This window comes from Alnus glutinosa, chromosome 8 (assembly GCF_958979055.1).
Source record: "Alnus glutinosa chromosome 8, dhAlnGlut1.1, whole genome shotgun sequence".
NCBI lineage: Eukaryota > Viridiplantae > Streptophyta > Magnoliopsida > Fagales > Betulaceae > Alnus > Alnus glutinosa.
In genome coordinates, this window is record NC_084893.1 from 20,156,753 (window position 1) to 20,175,332 (window position 18,580).

Below are 18,580 nucleotides of genomic sequence, written 5' to 3' on the forward strand. Positions count from 1 at the left end.
CTTTTACATTTGTTAACACAATTTCAAATAGACCCTAACTAGGACCGCTGGTCTGATCCGTCCCTGCCACCAATGACATATAAGGCTAAGGAATTTTGAAAAGGACACATGGACCCATCATAGGCTGCCTCCCTCTAGTCGTGGAAAAATCTTAGGAGAATTATCAACAACAATAACATTGCTTAATTATAGTTTGAATTACAACTTTAAGAAAAATCTTTGTCGTAGCTTGTGTTAAAAATATTTCCTTAAAAACCTAATGACGTAGAACTCTTTAACGAGATGTATTTCTTACTGCCCGTTTGAAATTGCATTAAAGAGCTTAAAAATTAATTGGTTTTAGTACTAAAAAAGATTTGCCATATAAGAATTAGTTTGTTTGATAAAAAAAATATTAAAGCATTTTTTTCTTATTATCTTTTTGCTCTAAAAAAACTCCCAAAATTACGTTTTGACAGAAACTTAAAAGTAATGTTTTTTTATTTATAAATATTATAGGCTAGCTGTGACATATATGGCTAAGGAATTTCCGAAAGGAAAAGTGGACCCATCAAAGGCTGCCTCCCTCTGAATCTGATAGTGGAAAAATGAAAGAGAATTATCAACGTACGCTAGCTAGCTTTCAGTTGAGTCACATCATCAATAAAGTTACACGACATGTACGTTCCATGCATCAAATCGAGCATCAATCAAGTTTATAGTACTTTAATTGACTCTGAGGTCGTCTACGATGATCTCTTTATTTATCGCTCTCAAACCAAAACCACAATTTCTTACTCCCTTCTTTCCTCACTGCTTTCATCTCTCTCTCTCTCTCTCTCTCTCTCTCCAAACTCCTTCGGCCACCGTTTTTGGGTGGGTAGCTGAAGGTATTTTGCTTGCTAAAATGAAGATGTTCCTTGTTCCAATATTTCTCCTTGCTTTAGCTCTCTCCTTTTGCTTCGCAGCCGCTAGATTGCCGGATTCTGAAGGTATATATATATATATGCTCACCATACAGATGCATGATCTTTAAATTTTATTATCTTGCCTTTATTTGTTACCTGAATAAATCATATATAGTTTCATGGTGATCGATCGATGCAATTAATTCAAGTATTTTCATCAGGAAAACGTGCAAATTTTGATGGGTTGATTAGCCTTTTAATTTCTTTTTTCCACTTGACAATTAGCTTGCTTAATTAATGTAGCGCTGATTTGATCACTTGTGTTGATTTTCTAACTTTTGCAGTGGAAGCTTTAGGTGACATAGCGAAGAGTTTAGGGAAGACGGACTGGAATTTCAGCGTAGATCCATGCAGTGGACAATCTGGATGGCTCGAGTCAAAACAAGATTTATTCGAGAATAATCTTACCTGCAGTACTGGCTGCTCCAGTGGAAATGAGTGCCACGTTGTCAGCATGTATGCCATTTCTCTCTCGTATATACACATACACATACGCATCCACAGATATATATATATATATATATATATATATATATATATATATGTGTGTGTGTGTGTTTCACTGAGATGGTTAGATTGTTTTTTACACACATTTTTCGTATCTATCTCATCTACATCTTTAATGAAAATGTATTACTAATAATGGGAAATATTTACAAAAACTCAAAAGTTGTTAGGATAGGCCAAAAAAACAATTTATTGCCAATACTAAATTTCATGTATTGACTTAAAAGATTTTGTTAGTGTATTATTAACTTAAATAGACTAAAACACATGTCATAATTTAATTAACTTTAATTATCGTGTCACACTATCAAAAATTTGTTCAATAAGTGAATGATATTTAATTATAAAGAATAAATTAATTTTTTTTTTAATATATCTTGAGACTTCTAAATTTATTTCCATAGAAAAAGTTAATTAATAATTCAATCGAACAATTTTGCAATTGTTTAATTTCCTTTTATCTTTAACTTTGGCCGTCCAAAAATATCCCAAATGAGTGCTGAGGACTACATCTTTTAGTCGCATTCACACTTCTGTCAAATCGTAGATGGGAACAACGTATTAAATGGGTGTCGATGGCCACGTCTTTCCTCTTTTTTTTTTTTTCATTTACTCTACTCAGAGGAAATACATATATCTATCTATTTTCAAAGCATTTTTAATAATCTCGTTAAATTTTATCAGCAAAAATAATTAAAATTTACTTTTTTCTATTTTAATCATTCAGTTTTTTAAAGCACTCACAATAGTCTCACAATTTTAACTATCAACTATCATTATTTCATTTAAATAATATTTTTCAAAATGAAGGTTGTATGTGATGAAAAAAAGAAAAAAGAAAAAGAAAAGAAGAGACAGAAAGTTTTAATAGTTTGTTTTATAGAGTTGATGAGTGAACATTACTTACTATTGTTGGTTAGCCATGTTCTTTCACCAAATTGGTGAGGCTGTTAGAGAACCATTTTGAACACTTTCATCAAATTAATTCACCTAAATAACTAATAAAAATGTTCTCATTAACTCTCTGTCCAAACCCATCTCGTTGGCATTAATTAATGCACAAAAATCATATTGGGTTATGGAGTCGAGTAATTTTCACGTCATCATCAACATTTTTCTTTTCATTAGAGAGTTGTTTAGACTTTGTTGTATACAGTTTTTTCATGGACTAATGCTATACATATAGAGACGGAGCTAGGGTGGCAGTATAGGTCAAGGCCCAAGTCTGTTTGAAAAAAATAATTTAACAACCTATAATTTGATTTTTAACTTATTATTATAAATTTTGGCGATAGGGGATATTGATTGTAGTACCAAGTACTCCTCTAAACGGTTGTTGTGTACTAAGTCCATAATGTCCACTGGAATGCCCGTGTATTTTGTCACAAGCTTGATCGATGAATTAATTTCAAGATATAAAACTTTTCTATTATAATAGGTTGTTCAAAAGGATTCCCGTTTCTTCTATAAAATATTATGCTTTTTCTTAGATACTCGGGTTCAAATACTCATGGATTTGCTGTTTGCTTACTCGGTTTATATAATTCAGAAAACATTAGAGTATAGCATTACTTCGAACTGAAAGAGGGCTGGGAGTGGCATGACACCCGGCCTCCCACCTCCCTCCTCCCACACGATGGACAACAGAAATTGGGGAGGGGAGGGGATCAAAGATTACGTACTATGGGGCAAAGGTGAATTTGAGCGACAAGTGGAGGAAGGTGGTACCTAGGTAGATGGATGGTTGGGATCCTTTGTGGGAGTTGAGGTTACCATAAGAGAAGGTCAGGACGACGAGCGAGAGGCGGAGGGGATGACAATTGGGTTCCTTTATAGGGTAGGTGGTGTCGCGGTTTGATCAAGGAGTGAGATGGTAAAAAGATGGCACAAGCTTCGGAAAATGGTTTATGCTCTGAGAGGCGTAAGCCATTTTTCCCGACAATGGCAAATGTATTATTCGCTTGAAAATTATTTTCAGTTTATGAGAATTTTTCGCTTGCACAAGACACTGGAAATGTGAAAACCATTTTCAGAAAAATACTTTAATTTACATCAAATATGGCCTAATTAAGCTTCAAAGGTTTTTTTTTTTTTTTTTATTAAAAAAAAAATAAAAAATTGACACATGTTAGCATGTGATTGGAAGAGTTAGATGGTGTTTAATGCTTTCAACTTTTGGCTCCGATCAAATGTTGTTCGGCATGTGTCAAAAGTTGTAAAAGAGTTTTATGTTTAATTAGCATTACTTTACAGCCAAACATACTTGGAAAATACCTAAATCGGCCTCAGTTGGGAGATAATCTTAAGCTTCAATTTTAATAAAAATGGATTTTGTAAAAAAAAATTTTTACAAAAAAAAGGGAAAAAAAAGAAGAGGACAGTTCTGGGTCTAGCAAGCTTTCTTCACCCAAAGGTTGGACATAAAACTGGGCTGATAATAAGAAATGGTAAATTAGGGTGTTAATTAAGTGAAACTAGCATTTGACAAGGATGCCTTTTGAGGGTCTAGATTACAACTCTTGGTTTTAAATGGGTAAAAAGCCAACCTTACCCGTTTGTTTTGTTGGAAAAACTTTCTTAAAAATGTTTTCGTATTTTTTAATGTTTAATATTGATGAAAATATTAGTCAACAGAAATGATTTTCAATATTATGCTCCGTTTGTTTTGACGTAAAATGATTTTCGTCGTAAAATGGTTTCAGGAAAGTTATTTTTTTGAAAAATATTTTTCGCCGAAAATATTTTTTGGTGTTTGGTGCGTACGGAAAATCACAAATATTTTTTATATTTTTATTTAATCATATTAACATATAAAAATTAATTTTTATTCAAAACGTATAAATATTAATGTAAAATAATATAAAAATCACCAGAGACGAGATTCCATCATTGACCGACAGGATTCCGACCACTTTTACCGAATTCTGGCTATAGGATAAAGGCTGGAATCCGGACAGTCTCGTCAAAATTTGGGTTAGCTGGATTCCAGCGAAAGTGGCCGGATTCCGGCAAAAATACTGGATTCTGGGCAAAAATGCTGGAATTCGGCACAGAACGGTCGGACTCTTGCATACTGGCCGGAAACTGCCAGAACCGCTGGAATCCGGCCAGTAGGCCGAAATCTGGCCGTTTTGGCCAGATCCCGGCCAGTTAGCAAGGATCCAACTGTTCTGGCCAGATCCCAGCCAGTCGGCAGGGATCTGGCCGGCCGTTTTGGTCGGGCTATTTTGGCCAGATCCGGCCAGCCGGCCGGAATCTAGCCTTTCTGGACTGATTCCGACCAGCCGGTCGGAATACGATCAGTTTGGTCGCCGGAATCAAGGCTGGTCGGATTCCGACAAAGATGGTTGGATTCCGGTGACATTGACCTGAGGTTGTCGGATTTCGGTACCGGCAAGATTTCGGTGATGGTCAACTGCTTAAACGTGAAGATCGACTGTGTCGTTTAAAAGGGGTCTAATGCGTCTGGCGTCTTCGGAAAATGATTTACACTTTTAAAAAGCGTAAATCATTTTCCGAAATTTACAAAGCATTTTTGGTCAAACATAAATTATTTTCCGGTTAACTATTATTTTCGCCCTTACCAAACACTAGAAAATGCAGAAATCATTTTACGCCGAAACAAACGGAGCATTAATGGAAAATGATTCTCGCCTCTCAAGAGTGAAATTATTTTACGCCCCCCCCCCCCCCCCCCCCAGAATCACTTATGTGCTCTTACTTTCTAAAAAAAAAAAAAATTTAAAAAAAAAAATAAAAAATTCCCTATCACTCTGTTTTTTTTAAAAGACATTCATTCCAACCTTCACACATCTTGTATAAAATATATATATATATATATATACAAACACACATTTGTAATTTGGCTAAGTATAAGAATAAGAATAGAAGGCTACATTTCTTTCGATTTTAATTTTTTTTTTTGTTTATGAAAAATATTTTAGACTGCAAACATTTCAAAATAACTGATTTTTTGGCTTTTGGCTAACACTTTTGAAAATAATTCCCAAAATATTTTTTAACGTTTATTTTATAATAAAAACTAAAAGGTTAATTTAATAACCAGATAAATTGATTTATTTATTTTTTTCTCTAATGAGAAACACATATACATACATACATATATACACATACATTCATTTATATGTATATATACAAATATATAAATACATACACACATAGATTATATATGTGTGTGTGTGTGTTTCTCATTAAAGAAATAAATTTATCGGGCTATTAAATTAACCTCTTAGTTTTTATTATAAAACAAACGTTAAAAAATATTTTGAGAATTGTTTTCAAAAGTGTTAGCCAAACACCAAAAAATAAAAAATTTCGTTGAAAATGTTTTCGGTCTAAAATATTTTCCATCACAAAAGATTTTCCATTGAAAGAAATGTAGCCTTCTATTCTTATTCTTAATCTTAGCCAAATTACTTAATCTAGATCAGGTTAATTAGATTGATTGCATGGAATGGAATAATTACATTCATTTCTCATATTATAAGTCATTTTTTTTTTAAAAAGAAAAGAAAAGAAAGAGATAATTTAGGCACACACATGCATTCATGTTACTTTTTAGTTGTATTTCACAGTGAAAGCACTCACCACTGGGTGAAAATAAACTGAAAATATAATTTGATTAGAAAAAAGTTGCAATTTGTATTAGATTTCTCCTCTTTGAAGGGGAAAGGTACAATTTGATTAGAAAAAAGTTCTTTAGGTTGCTTTAGCCTTTAACCCATGATTTTATTGTCATATATGTATTCATATGTATATATATTGAGAAAGTTACGCCCGGTAACTAAAAAACCCCACTCTCTATTGGATGTACAGAATTCTCAAAGGACAAAATCTCTCCGGCACACTCCCACCAGATTTGACCGGGTTGCCTTCCCTCCAACAAATGTAACTACTTCACTTTCTTGTACTCATAACATAGATGCATAGATGTTGTACGTAGTTTAATTTCTTTCATCAACTGACTTTCCTGTGAACTCATTTCTCTATTTCCCTCTCATGTCAGTGACCTCACCCGCAACTACCTTAACGGTTCAATCCCTCCGGGATGGGGGTCTTCCACGCAGCTGGTCGACATGTACTCTCTCTCTCTCTCTCTCTCTCTATATATATATATATATACATATATATGTTCATATGTTTGTGTTCTTGAACCAATTCTTTGATGAAGGATGATTTTAATTACGTAAGGGTCTTATTGCAGTTCCCTTCTTGGAAATCGGTTAACGGGTTCTATCCCCAAAGAGCTGGGAAACATCAAAACTCTCAAAAGCTTGTGAGTTCTGATCGCCCATTTGTTTCTATTTGTGAATTTTTTATTTTAGAGGTCTGTTATAAAGGAATTCGGTTTTATTATTTGTAGTACGGTGGAGTTCAATCAGCTTTCCGGAAATCTTCCCCCAGAGCTTGGCAATATGCCCTCCATAGAAAGATTGTAAGTTGATTTTTGAATATTCTCTCTTACAAGAATCTTAATTATCTCTTTTTATTTGGTGTGAGAATTGCTTGGATTGGCTTTTCTATAGAAAGATGTTGAATCCTGATGCTGATATCTCAATTGGTTTTCTCTTACTTACGTGTTGTTGTTGATGATGTTGTTATAGTTTCCTCAGCTCGAATAATTTTACGGGGGAGCTGCCTGATTCATTTGCAGGGCTGATCACATTGAATGACTTGTAAGCTACTATTTTTTTCTTTCTTTCTGTATTACGTTTTTCATATGCTTGCAATTAGTTACTAATTTTTGCATTATGAGATTACAGATGACATTTCTTTTCTTTTTTTCTTTTTTCTTTTTGTTTTAATTCCTTTTGTCATTCAACGTAATGCAGTCGGATCAGCGACAATCAATTTTCCGGAAAGATACCCAATTATATTCAAAACTGGAAAAACCTTACAAAACTGTGAGAGCTTTGTTCCTTTTTTCTTTTTTAATTGTGTTTAAGGATTCTGTCGTGATTTTTAATTTTTGCTGTTATGTGTTATCCCTCATTAAATCAAAATTTGGCAACAACAGACTGATTCAGGCAAGTGGTTTGAACGGGCCAATTCCTCCTGGCATTGCTTTTTTGGAAAACTTAACAGATTTGTCAGTATCAATCTTCTATGTTACAGGTATAAATCATTTTCAGATGGAATTGCATTTCAATTACTTTGTTCTTTGTTGAATTTGATATGCAGGAGAATTAGTGACTTGAATGGATCTGAAGAACCTTTTCCACAACTTAATAATCTGACACAGTTGAAGACACTGTAAGTTAAATGTTTCAATTACATGATTTTCCAAAGTGCCCATCCTTATGGCCACTCAAGTTACATGGATATATATTTTTTATTTTGTTACAGGATATTGAGGAGTTGCAATATCACTGGACCGCTACCTGAATATCTCACGAAAACGACAACATGGAAAGCCTTGTTAGTATCGTAGCCACTTTTTCCTCGATTTTCTATTTGCTGATATTTCAAAAATCCTCTTAAAAATGCTTTTATGCTAATTTATGGATAATTCAGTATTCTTGCATGGTTCTTAATTTCTTTTCTTCTCCTTGTGTTGATTGACCTAAACCGACTTAGGTGGCATTCTTGATATGAAAAATAGCACTCCCTGTAGTACATGTCCGGACCAGGCTCCATACCACAACAATCTCCCACTTGGAGACTGGTCCGCAACCGCCTGCGCTTAGGCGGTTAGCGATTATTTTTATAACCACCAGTTAGCGGTTAGGTTTTGGACTGGTTTTTGGGTAGGTTTTAATTTTTTTTTTTTTATTAAAAAAAAAAATTAATAATTTTTGGACATTTTGGTACAAAATTAACAAATCTAAATACAAATTCAAATTCGACAATATGTAATTGGTGGATCTCTGATTTACCAAAGATGTAATGTTTTTGAATTTGGTAAATACTCTTTTAGGTTCAAGCAATTTTCATAAATATGACGGCGTTTTCAAATAGAATGCTTTGGTAGATTTTTACTTTTGTATCAAGAAAAGGGTTTCTGACTGACTAAAGTTCTTTTGGAAGTTTCAGTTTTTTTTTTATGCAAGGTTCTTTTGGATGCGCATCAGAGAATCAAATTGTGCTTGATGAATTTATACATACAAATATTTGTCAGCCCCTTTAAAATCATCGTAGAATCAACCACAGGAAATCTTTAAGATGCTGAAATCTTTAAGGTTTACATGCATAATAAAACACAACATTCATGATAGTGTTTTAAAAAAAGCACAGATGAATACATGGAAACCAACAGAGGTCCTTCCCATAGGCTGATTCCATTGCACATCCTAAACTCAAACAAACACAAGGAGAACAAACACAAACTAAAAAAGGAATGTGATCGGAGAACCTCTGTTTCGATTTGAGAGTGAGGGACGAGAGGCTGCACCGCTGCTGATGCCTTTGAGAGACGAGAGTTGACAGCCGCCTGGTGCCCAGTCGCCCAGTTGTGATTCTACACCGCGAGAATTGAGAAGTGAGAAGACAAGTGTTTTAGGTTTTCAGAAGATTGAAAGTCGAAACATCATATTAGGTTTTAGATTCTTAGTGTTTTAGGTTTAAAATCAGTAAAGATACGGCGTCGTTTTGGTATTTTTAATACCAAAACAACGCCATAGGGATGTAAATTTTTTTTAATATATATATTACAAGGGTAAGCGGTTAGCGGTTACTAACCGTCTCCGCCTATCCCTAAAACTACTAACCGCCTCCGCCTAGGTGGTTAGCGGTTATTTATAACTGCTTTTGAAAGTGGTTATGCGGTTAGCGATTAGCAGTTGCGAAGCATTTATAACCGCCCCGTTTGTATAGGCCTAATGCTTCTTGAGTGTTTTGTTCCATAGGCTTTTTGTAGGACAACGGTTTGATAAATATACAGCGCAATCAACAGCTTCAGCCCAAAATTCTTTAGGCTTTCTCTTTGTCTTCAACATGCTTCGAGCCATATTGAGAATTGTCCAATTCTTTCTTTCAACAATACCATTTTGTTGTGGCGATCTTAGAACCGTTAAAGGACGACGTATTTCATTTACTTCACAAAATTCTTTAAATTCATTAGATATAAATTCGCTTCCTCAATCGGATCTTAATGATTTAATACAATAACCATTTTGTTTTTCTACAAAGACTTTGAATTTTTTGAAAGCTTCAAACATTTGATATTTTTCCTTCAAAAAATATACCCAAGTTTTTCGACTTAAGTCATCAATGAAAAGGAGGAAGTAACGGTTTTTACCAAATGAAGATGGCTTAATTGGTCCACAAACATCTGCATGAACAAGTTGAAACGGCTCATTTGCTCTTGTAGTAGATTCTTTTGGAAAGTTTTTCCGGAATTGTTTGTTGACAAGACATCCTTCACAAAGTTGATTCGATTGATTAATGAAAGGCAAGCCATTCACCATCTTTTTTTGTGCCAACAATTTTAATCCACCAAAATTTTCATGTCCAAACCTCAAATGCTAAAGCCAAGATGAATCTTTCAAATAAGTCTTGAGACATTTAGCCACATCCATTTGAATATTTAATAAAAACATTCTATTGCTTGTCATGGTAACTTTGGCTATCAATTTCTTCTTGTCATCTCTTAGTAAAATATTACGATTTTTCATATGAATTTCAGTCTTTTTCCAAGAATTGTCCCAAGCTCAAAATATTACTTTTCATACTTTGAACAAAATAAATATTTGTAATACATTGATGTTCTCCATTTTTCAAGCGAATTAAGATTGTACATTTCCCTTTTATTGGAACTTTAGACAAGTCTCCAAAAGTTACATTCCCGCTTACTGATTAATCAAGCACCACAAACTTGTTTTTGTCTTCACACATATGGTTGCTTGCCATGTTATCAAGATACCACGAGTTCTTCTCCTTTATAAGCTAGCAACAACGTGGGCTCCACTTCATTATTTTCAGCATAATTAAGTTTCTCTTCAACATTGTTAGTGTGGCTTCTACACTCCCAAGCATAATGACGATATTTTTGGCAATTATAACATTTAACTTAAGATTTATCATACCGTCTTCTATATTGCTTCAAATTATTTCCTCTTCCTCGTCTTCTTGATGCTTGACCTCTTTCTCTTCGTAATTGAAACTATTACATCCGCCTCTTCCTCTTAATCTACCATGGCCACAACCTCGTCCACGTCCTTGTCTTCTTTGACTCATTTCTTGTTCTTCTTCCTTATCTTTGAAACAGATCTTTGTAGCTAGAATTTGTTCCAATGGCTCTTCTTTCTTCTTGTTAAGCCTTTCTTCATGGGCTTGAAGAGATACCATGAGTTGATTAATACTCATGGTTTCTAAATCTTTTGACTCTTCAATAGCGACAACGATATAGTCAAATCTTTGATGCAAGGAACGAAGGATCCAATGACTCGAACATCCTCCAATCTTTCTCCATATCTTTTCATTTGATTTACTATGGCCAACACCCTTGAAAAATAATCTGTGATCAATTTCGATTCTAGCATTCGCAAAACTTCAAATTCGCCTCTTAATGTTTGAAGGCGAACTTTGTTCACTTTATCAACTCCTTGGTAAGAGTTTTGGAGAATCTCCCATGCTTGCTTAGAGGTAGTTGCATTCGCCACCTTCTTGAACATAGCGTCATCCAAACATTAATAAATAAGGGTGAGAGCTTGTTGATCCTTCTTTCGAAGTTTCTGCAAAGCCTCTCTTTGATTAGGACTTAAAGGAATTTCGTCACCAGGCTCATCGTAGCCTTTTTCTACAATCTCCCAAGTATCTTGCAATCCAAGCAATGCCTTTATACGAATGCACCAATTATCAAAATTGTCTTTGGAAAGGTGAGGGAATTGAAATGGAAAGGTTGAATTGGCCATGTCTCTAGGATCAATAAGCTGTGCTCTAATACCAATTTGTTGGAAATTGCAAACCACACACACACTAAGAGAGAGAATGAAAAGGAAGAGAGACAATAAATTGATAGAGGACTTTATATTCTTTTATTCAATTTAATTAAAAAAAACTTGCTTGCATGGGTATTTATAGGATACAAATGACCCTTCTAACTTTTTCACATTATTTTCATTCATTTACGTCTCATATAATTCCCATCTAACTCCCATGTAAAATAACTCTTGAAAACCCAAAAGACACAACCTCTTCAAGTCACTTGGTAACTTACAAGAATAATAAAAGACTCAAATAAATGTTATTAAAATTAAGTTTATTATTCAACAAGGGAACTTATGCTAACAAAGAAAAAAATTGTCCCACTAGAAATGAGTTAACAACTTATGTAATTGACAAGAAAAGAGATGGGTAGCTTAATGTGCTGCTACAATCAAACATGAATGATATACCAGGAAAACTTATATTTTATAAGATTTTAAACAAAAACCAAAACTATGACCTCCCTTTCCCACCCACTTGCAACTTCAACCAAGGCCCAGGATCTGAAAATGATTTTTAAAAGATTTAAGAATTCCCTCTAAATTAGCATTGTTTTGTCTTTGTTTATGACATTCATATATAAAAATGACTGTCTTTTCTCGTTTTGACAAATTCAATATGTTGTTTGTTTGTAATATTTTTATGGAAAGAATTGGTTTTTTAGGGTGTTATTTGTTTTCTAATTCATTTAATTATAACTTTTCCTGCAGAGATCTCAGCTTTAACAAACTAAATGGAGAAATTCCACGCAGCTTTTCCAATCTACAAATTTCAAATTACATGTATGCATTTTAAATTATATGTATATTTTCAAATTACAGAACCATTTTTGTATAGATGAGAGACAGTGTGATCATTACCACATTACTGGGGATGAAGAAGGAAAAGTTTAATGGCCTGATCTATTAGGCAATCTCCAATTCGATTAACTAGATGACTCCTAGATTTTGGCCTTAAACGACCTCAAGTATAAAATCAGGAAAAAAATAATTTATTCTTTCGGCATCAAAGTTAAACTCAAACAAACTTTGGGCCCCAAAAAGAATTATCTATGGTGAAGTAAGTGAATGGCTTGTAAAATATAACGTGACACTAATGTGGCTTAAATACAACAAGTCAAGCTTTTTAGTTATAAGGGTTCTGTAAAAAGTTTGAAGTACATATTTTCATTGGATGTATATATCATCCATATGGGTAATTGAGAGCTGAAAATGTATTATTCTCTTAAATGCATACCCAGTCGGGTTAATGCTAAAGGCTAAAAAAGAAAATGTAAGTCCTTTCATGTCATTGAAATTATAGGTTTCCTTTAGTTAAATACTGAATGTTGACTTCAATAGAAGGATTTTTCAAATTTACTTGCTAGTTAAAGTTGTTCCTCTTTCAAAGGAATGATGTAGCTAACTTGACACTCCATTCCATTTAATTTATCATTGTTAATATGAAATCATCCAAGGCATATATATTCATTTAATCATTTAGCCATTGGATGAGTTTTAACAAGATCTGATTTGTAATGCACAAACTACTTAATGATACTAAATTGTTCATATTGATTTTGTTTAGGTATTTAACTGGCAACTTGCTAACTGGACCTGTTGAGATGCTGACCAAAGACGCCAGCATGTAAGCTTCTTGTCCAAATTCTATATATTCAATTTGTTAACCAGACATTTTGACGTATTTTTTTTTTTATCGTAATCATTACGTGGTATTTCATTAATAATGATAATTGTGCTCGTATCTGAACAAAATGTATCTGTGTATGACCTCAGTAATATGTAGTTACTTGCATCCTTTGCTAGCACTTCGTCCATTTGATTGGTCTGAATGTCAAAATGTGAATTTCTTTCTTACAAGTTTTAATCATGTCCATTTAATTAATTATGAAAATGAAGGACTGAAAGAATATCAGATAAAGGAAATTTATTTCTTACAAGTTTTAATCATGTCCATGAATTTCTACTCCTAAAAGTTAACCCACTTGTTTCTACTCTCCTAGATTTTACTTCCAGAGGCTTTTTCTAAATATGTCAAAATGGCATCCCAACTTCAAAAACAGGATCCAAAGAATACGGATTTTCATTGGCATCCACTATTCTGGTATTTGTTTATGGGAATGTTAGTAACATATTTGCTTAGCTTATGATGATTGATTAGCAGCTAATCCCCTTATGAGTGGTGAAAAGAGCTTGTCGTTTTTCTACTTAAGTTCAGTTTAAAGTGTAATCTCTTGGATTGTATAGAATGAAGTATGAAAACAATTAAATCTGAATATTATCGTCTCTTCCAAGTATATAATGTACTATCTTGTATATTAAATTTTTCTGGTCCTGCTACATTATGGAAGATAATGAATCATGTTTGCTTCTTTTGAGTGCAGTGATCTTTCATATAACAAATTTACGGTTGGAGGATCAAGTTGTCAACCTAATCTGTAAGACTTTCTTCTAATTAAGCATGTTTGTCTGAATGCAAGCACTCATGGGCGTACTCACTAAACTTTTCTCTGTTATTTTCTGCAGGAACTTGTTTGCAAACTCTTTGATTGGCAATAACTCGTAAGTATCAACTTCATCTATCAAAAATATGCATGGCAGAATATTCTGATATTAACTTTCTTGTGCAATACCTTGATATGAGTAAACTCAAATCCACTTTTGATATTAACAATAACTTGTTTTGGACCTTAATTGTTCCAACAGTGGCCTGGATTCGTGTTTGGGAAGCTTTGGTTGTCCTGATCAAAGTAAGTTGAAATGCCATATATCTCGTCAAGATTGCTATATTCAATATAGTGTACCAACTCATCCTTTCCTCTCCCCACTCCTCACTCAATTGAAAGTATTGAATAGATATTCTTTCTTTTCTTTTTTGATGAATATGAATTCTATAACGTCTACCTGTTTAGTTGTTACTAATCTGTTGTTGCTTTTATCCCAGAATTATACCAGCTTCATATAAATTGCGGCGGAGAAGAAGTAACCATTAATGGAACTACATATGATGCTGATACAGAACCAGGTGGACCTTCAAAATTCTACAAGCCGAGTCCACAATACTGGGCATTTAGCAGCACTGGTCACTTCTTGGATAATAATGTTGAGACTGACATTTATACTGTGCAAAATTCATCCAGGCTCTCTATGACCAGCCCTCAACTGTACACGAATGCACGCCTTTCTCCTCTCTCTCTTACTTATTATGCTTTTTGTATGAGAAATGGAAATTACACAGTAAACCTCCATTTTGCGGAGATAGTGTTCACTGATGACAAAACATATATAAGCTTGGGAAGGCGTATATTTGATATTTACATTCAGGTAATTATTACAATATACTTCCACTTTCATCAACCAATTTTCAGTTACTCAAGTAGTTGTTGTTAGCATGACATAAATGGATTATAATATTGTAGGGAAAGCTGGTATCGAAGGATTTCAACATTGCAAAAGAGGCTGGTGGAGTTGGTAAGGCATTTATTAAAAATTTTACCGCTGCCGTGACTAATAATACCTTGGAGATCCGTTTGTACTGGGCTGGGAAGGGGACAACTGATATCCCAAGAAAAGGAAACTATGGTCCTCTTATTTCAGCTATTTATGCGGTTGATCCTGGTAGGTTTTAAGTTTTATGAGTTTGCGTTAACTTTCAATGGTTTGACAGTGAACCATTCTCATACTTGCTCATATCTTAGCATGTAAATTTATCTCTATTTATTTGGGAACATTTAAGAAAGCATGATGCTAATTATATTTCATTAATTTCCTTAAAGTATTTGATTTGAACCTTTTAATTTCTTTATGGTATCCTAGATCGATGTATTTGTCTTTTTTATCCACATTTTATCATTATATTTTATATTTTTTAAGTTTGATGTGTACTAGTTCACGAAATCATATTCAAAAATCATATTGATGAATAAGAGAATGAAATCCTTTTTGTTGTTTATTTTCATTGTAACTCTTATGTTTTTTTTCTTCAAACAGATTTCATGCCGCCATTAGAAAATGGAATTGGTATATCTCAGCAATCAATGGTCGGGATTGTCGTTGCTGGAGCTTTTGTTCTATTTGCAATTGGTATCCTCTAGTGGAAATGTCGTCTGGGACTGAAAGATAAGATGGAACAAGGTATTTGCAAGGCAATTAATATTGTTATTATATAGATAAATATTTATTTCTGATATGTTCTTTGGATTCTTTAGTTTTTATTTTTTTCTCCATTGAGCACTTTGCATGTACACTTGTAGGATGAAATAAATTCCTTATATATATATATAGAAGGTATATATATCAAACTATTTGTCAACCCCTAATTTTTTCGAGTGGAAACAGCTAACTTACTCGTCATCTATTTAGTTATAGTACTTTTTAAAATGTCTTAAACTACGAGGAATGTTAAGAATTTTATAAATTTCTTTGACATGCTTCTATATCTGACTTGGTATCTTCCTTAGTTTGAACTTGCAAACTGGTACATCCACCTTAAGAAAAATCAAAGCTGCAACAAACAACTTTGATGCTACGAATAAAACTAGGGAAGTTGGTTTTGGTTATGTTTATAAGCTATTTGCAAAGTAAATATTTTTCATTGCAAGTTTCTTATTGTAGTTCTTTCTTTTTGAAGTGTTTCCTTATTCATATATGACAAAAGTTTATGTTTCCCAAATGTAGGGCCTTCTGTCAGATGGCACCATAATTGTAATGAAACAACTTAATTCCTTCCAAATCAAAGCAATGAAATCGTGAGTTTGTGAATGACTCGAATGACATAGCATGTGTTATACAAATATCAACCTCTGTAATAAGTTTCTAAATGTACGTTTTAACTCGTAAATGCACATGATCAAACAAATAGTATTACTAACAAATACGAGATCATTCCTACGAGGATTGGATTAATTGTGTTTAAAGATAATTTCCTAAAGCTTCTATCTAAATGAAACAAAACAATTAACAAATTTGAATAAACATTCAAGATTGCACTAGTGAAATAAAATCGTAAAAGATATTTGAAACTAGAATTTAAATAATGAGAAAATAAGTTAAGGCTTCGATATTCACCGCTAATTATTTTTTTTTCAAACAAATAACTCGCAAAATGTTACAAATTAGATTTAGATGCTTAATGTTTGTCAACTTAAGGACATGGTATCTACTTCTTAAGCTATTGATTTTCTTAAGCAACAAGTTAGGCATGGGTGTCTCTAACTCTTTTCATTCTCAAAGTATTTAGCATGGCATCTATTAAGTTTCAATTCAAGAAAGTATAAAACAATGAAAACAAACACACGAAACCTTGAACATGGTATCTATTCTGGTTTTTCATGTTGATTAATCCCAAGAACCGATAATTGGTTCCTTCGTCACTTAATGTAGGCACAAGACTCGCTCATCTAAATTTCCATAAATAACAATCTCTATATAACATATGTATATGATGATTAAGCATAACACATAAGCCATACGAAGAATGAAATAAAACTTGAAAGTAATCAGTTAAGCATCACAAAAATAATTTGTAACAAAGCAAATTGAAATCCTTAAGAAAACATGACTTGGCCTTCAATTGAGCCCTAACTAAAATATTTAGTTACACATAATTCTAATGAAAAGTATCAACATCACAAAACAATAGATAAAAGAAATAAAAGACAACTCCTCTATGATGATAATCCTTAGAAAACAAGAGATGACATGCGTGAAGACGGCCACCTTAGAAGAAAATTTAGAAAGAAAAAAAAAAAGTGCCTCCTTTTAAGTCTTTTAAACATGTATTTATAGAGCCCTCAACAAAACCCTATCAATTGAATGTGTGCCTATTTTTGTTTTCTGATTTTTCCCTAGACTTATTTAGGCACTCAACTTCCTTTTCAAGCGGTGCAAATCCCCAACAAATCGGAATTTAATACCTCATTCAAGTCTGTCACGTTGACATCACGCACAACCTGACCTTTGTTTACTAAAATTGTCATTGCATTGTCTAGAAAAATTATTTTTACGAGCCGTAAAATTCTCTAGAAAATAGACATATGGATCTTTCCAAAAATATAGTTTAGTCCGCAAAGATGACTGTCTGTACAGGCAATTCTGAGAATTTAGTGAGGCTCATTTTCACCCTTTGCTAGTGACAACATGACTTAGCCAAATACTCAATTTATCTTTAACGGTACAAAAATGATGGGTTTTGTTACACTTCTCTTGCAAAACCTGAAAGCATGTAAAACACTACAAAAAATCAAATTGAAACAAGGCTAAAGTATTAACGTATGCAAATTAAGGGGCTTAAATGTGTAAAATTCAGCGTTTATCACACCCTGAAACTTACATATTGCTAATCCCTTAGTAATACAAAACTGAAAATAAAATAATTACCTACTTTCGTCTTTCGTGGGATGTATGAATGTATTTAGCGTATGCAACAAGCCTTTTAAACCCCTAGGCATCTCTAGAGGACGAGTAAAATCTCGTGAGGGTTTAATATAAATGCTACCCAGAAACATTTATGTCACAAATATGTTATCAAAAAGAATAATGAATCACATTAACAATGTTTTTCATTCATTAATAAGCTTAAATTGACAAACTCCATTTTCAAGATGTCTAAAATAATTCAAAGTCTAATCACTCACAGCTGGCTAGTATAGACTTTACAAGATTAACTAGTGTAAAATGAATTATCACATAATCCAATGTTTCAACTCGATCCTAATATGCAGATATCATTATCTCAAAATTCAATGGAATCTCCGTCAAATAAATGACCAAGGCAATATCACATCAGACATGATGACTTCCTTTTGTTTTGTTTTGTTTTATTATTATTATTATTACTCTTTTTCAAATTTTTTTTTTTAAACACAAGTTGTGCAATGCTTAGCTCCCTTAAGCTTTCTAATTAGCCCATATATCGAGTGTTAGGCCAATGACTTCCAACCCAGATGGCTTTAGAGCACTAAGTGTAAAGTACCCTTAAAGCTTACTAACTCGAGCTAAAAAGGCTAAAAAGCTAAACTAACCATGTCATTAACCAATCCAAACCGTTCACCTTTTGACTCGAAAACTCATTGCTTGGTAGCAAGAGGCCCGGTTACTCAGCAAATAACTTAGAAAAGTCAATATTTATCATTGTTTGTCATGCCATTATTCATTGCCAATAACTCATGCCAAGAAGTGGTC

General features: G+C 33.3%; 1 pseudogene; it reads left to right on the plus strand.

Annotated features, from left to right (window-relative positions):
- The first annotated feature begins 770 nt into the window (after window positions 1–770).
- LOC133875093 (probable leucine-rich repeat receptor-like serine/threonine-protein kinase At3g14840) lies at window positions 771–15,699 on the plus strand (annotated as a pseudogene).
- Window positions 15,700–18,580: the final 2,881 nt, after the last annotated feature.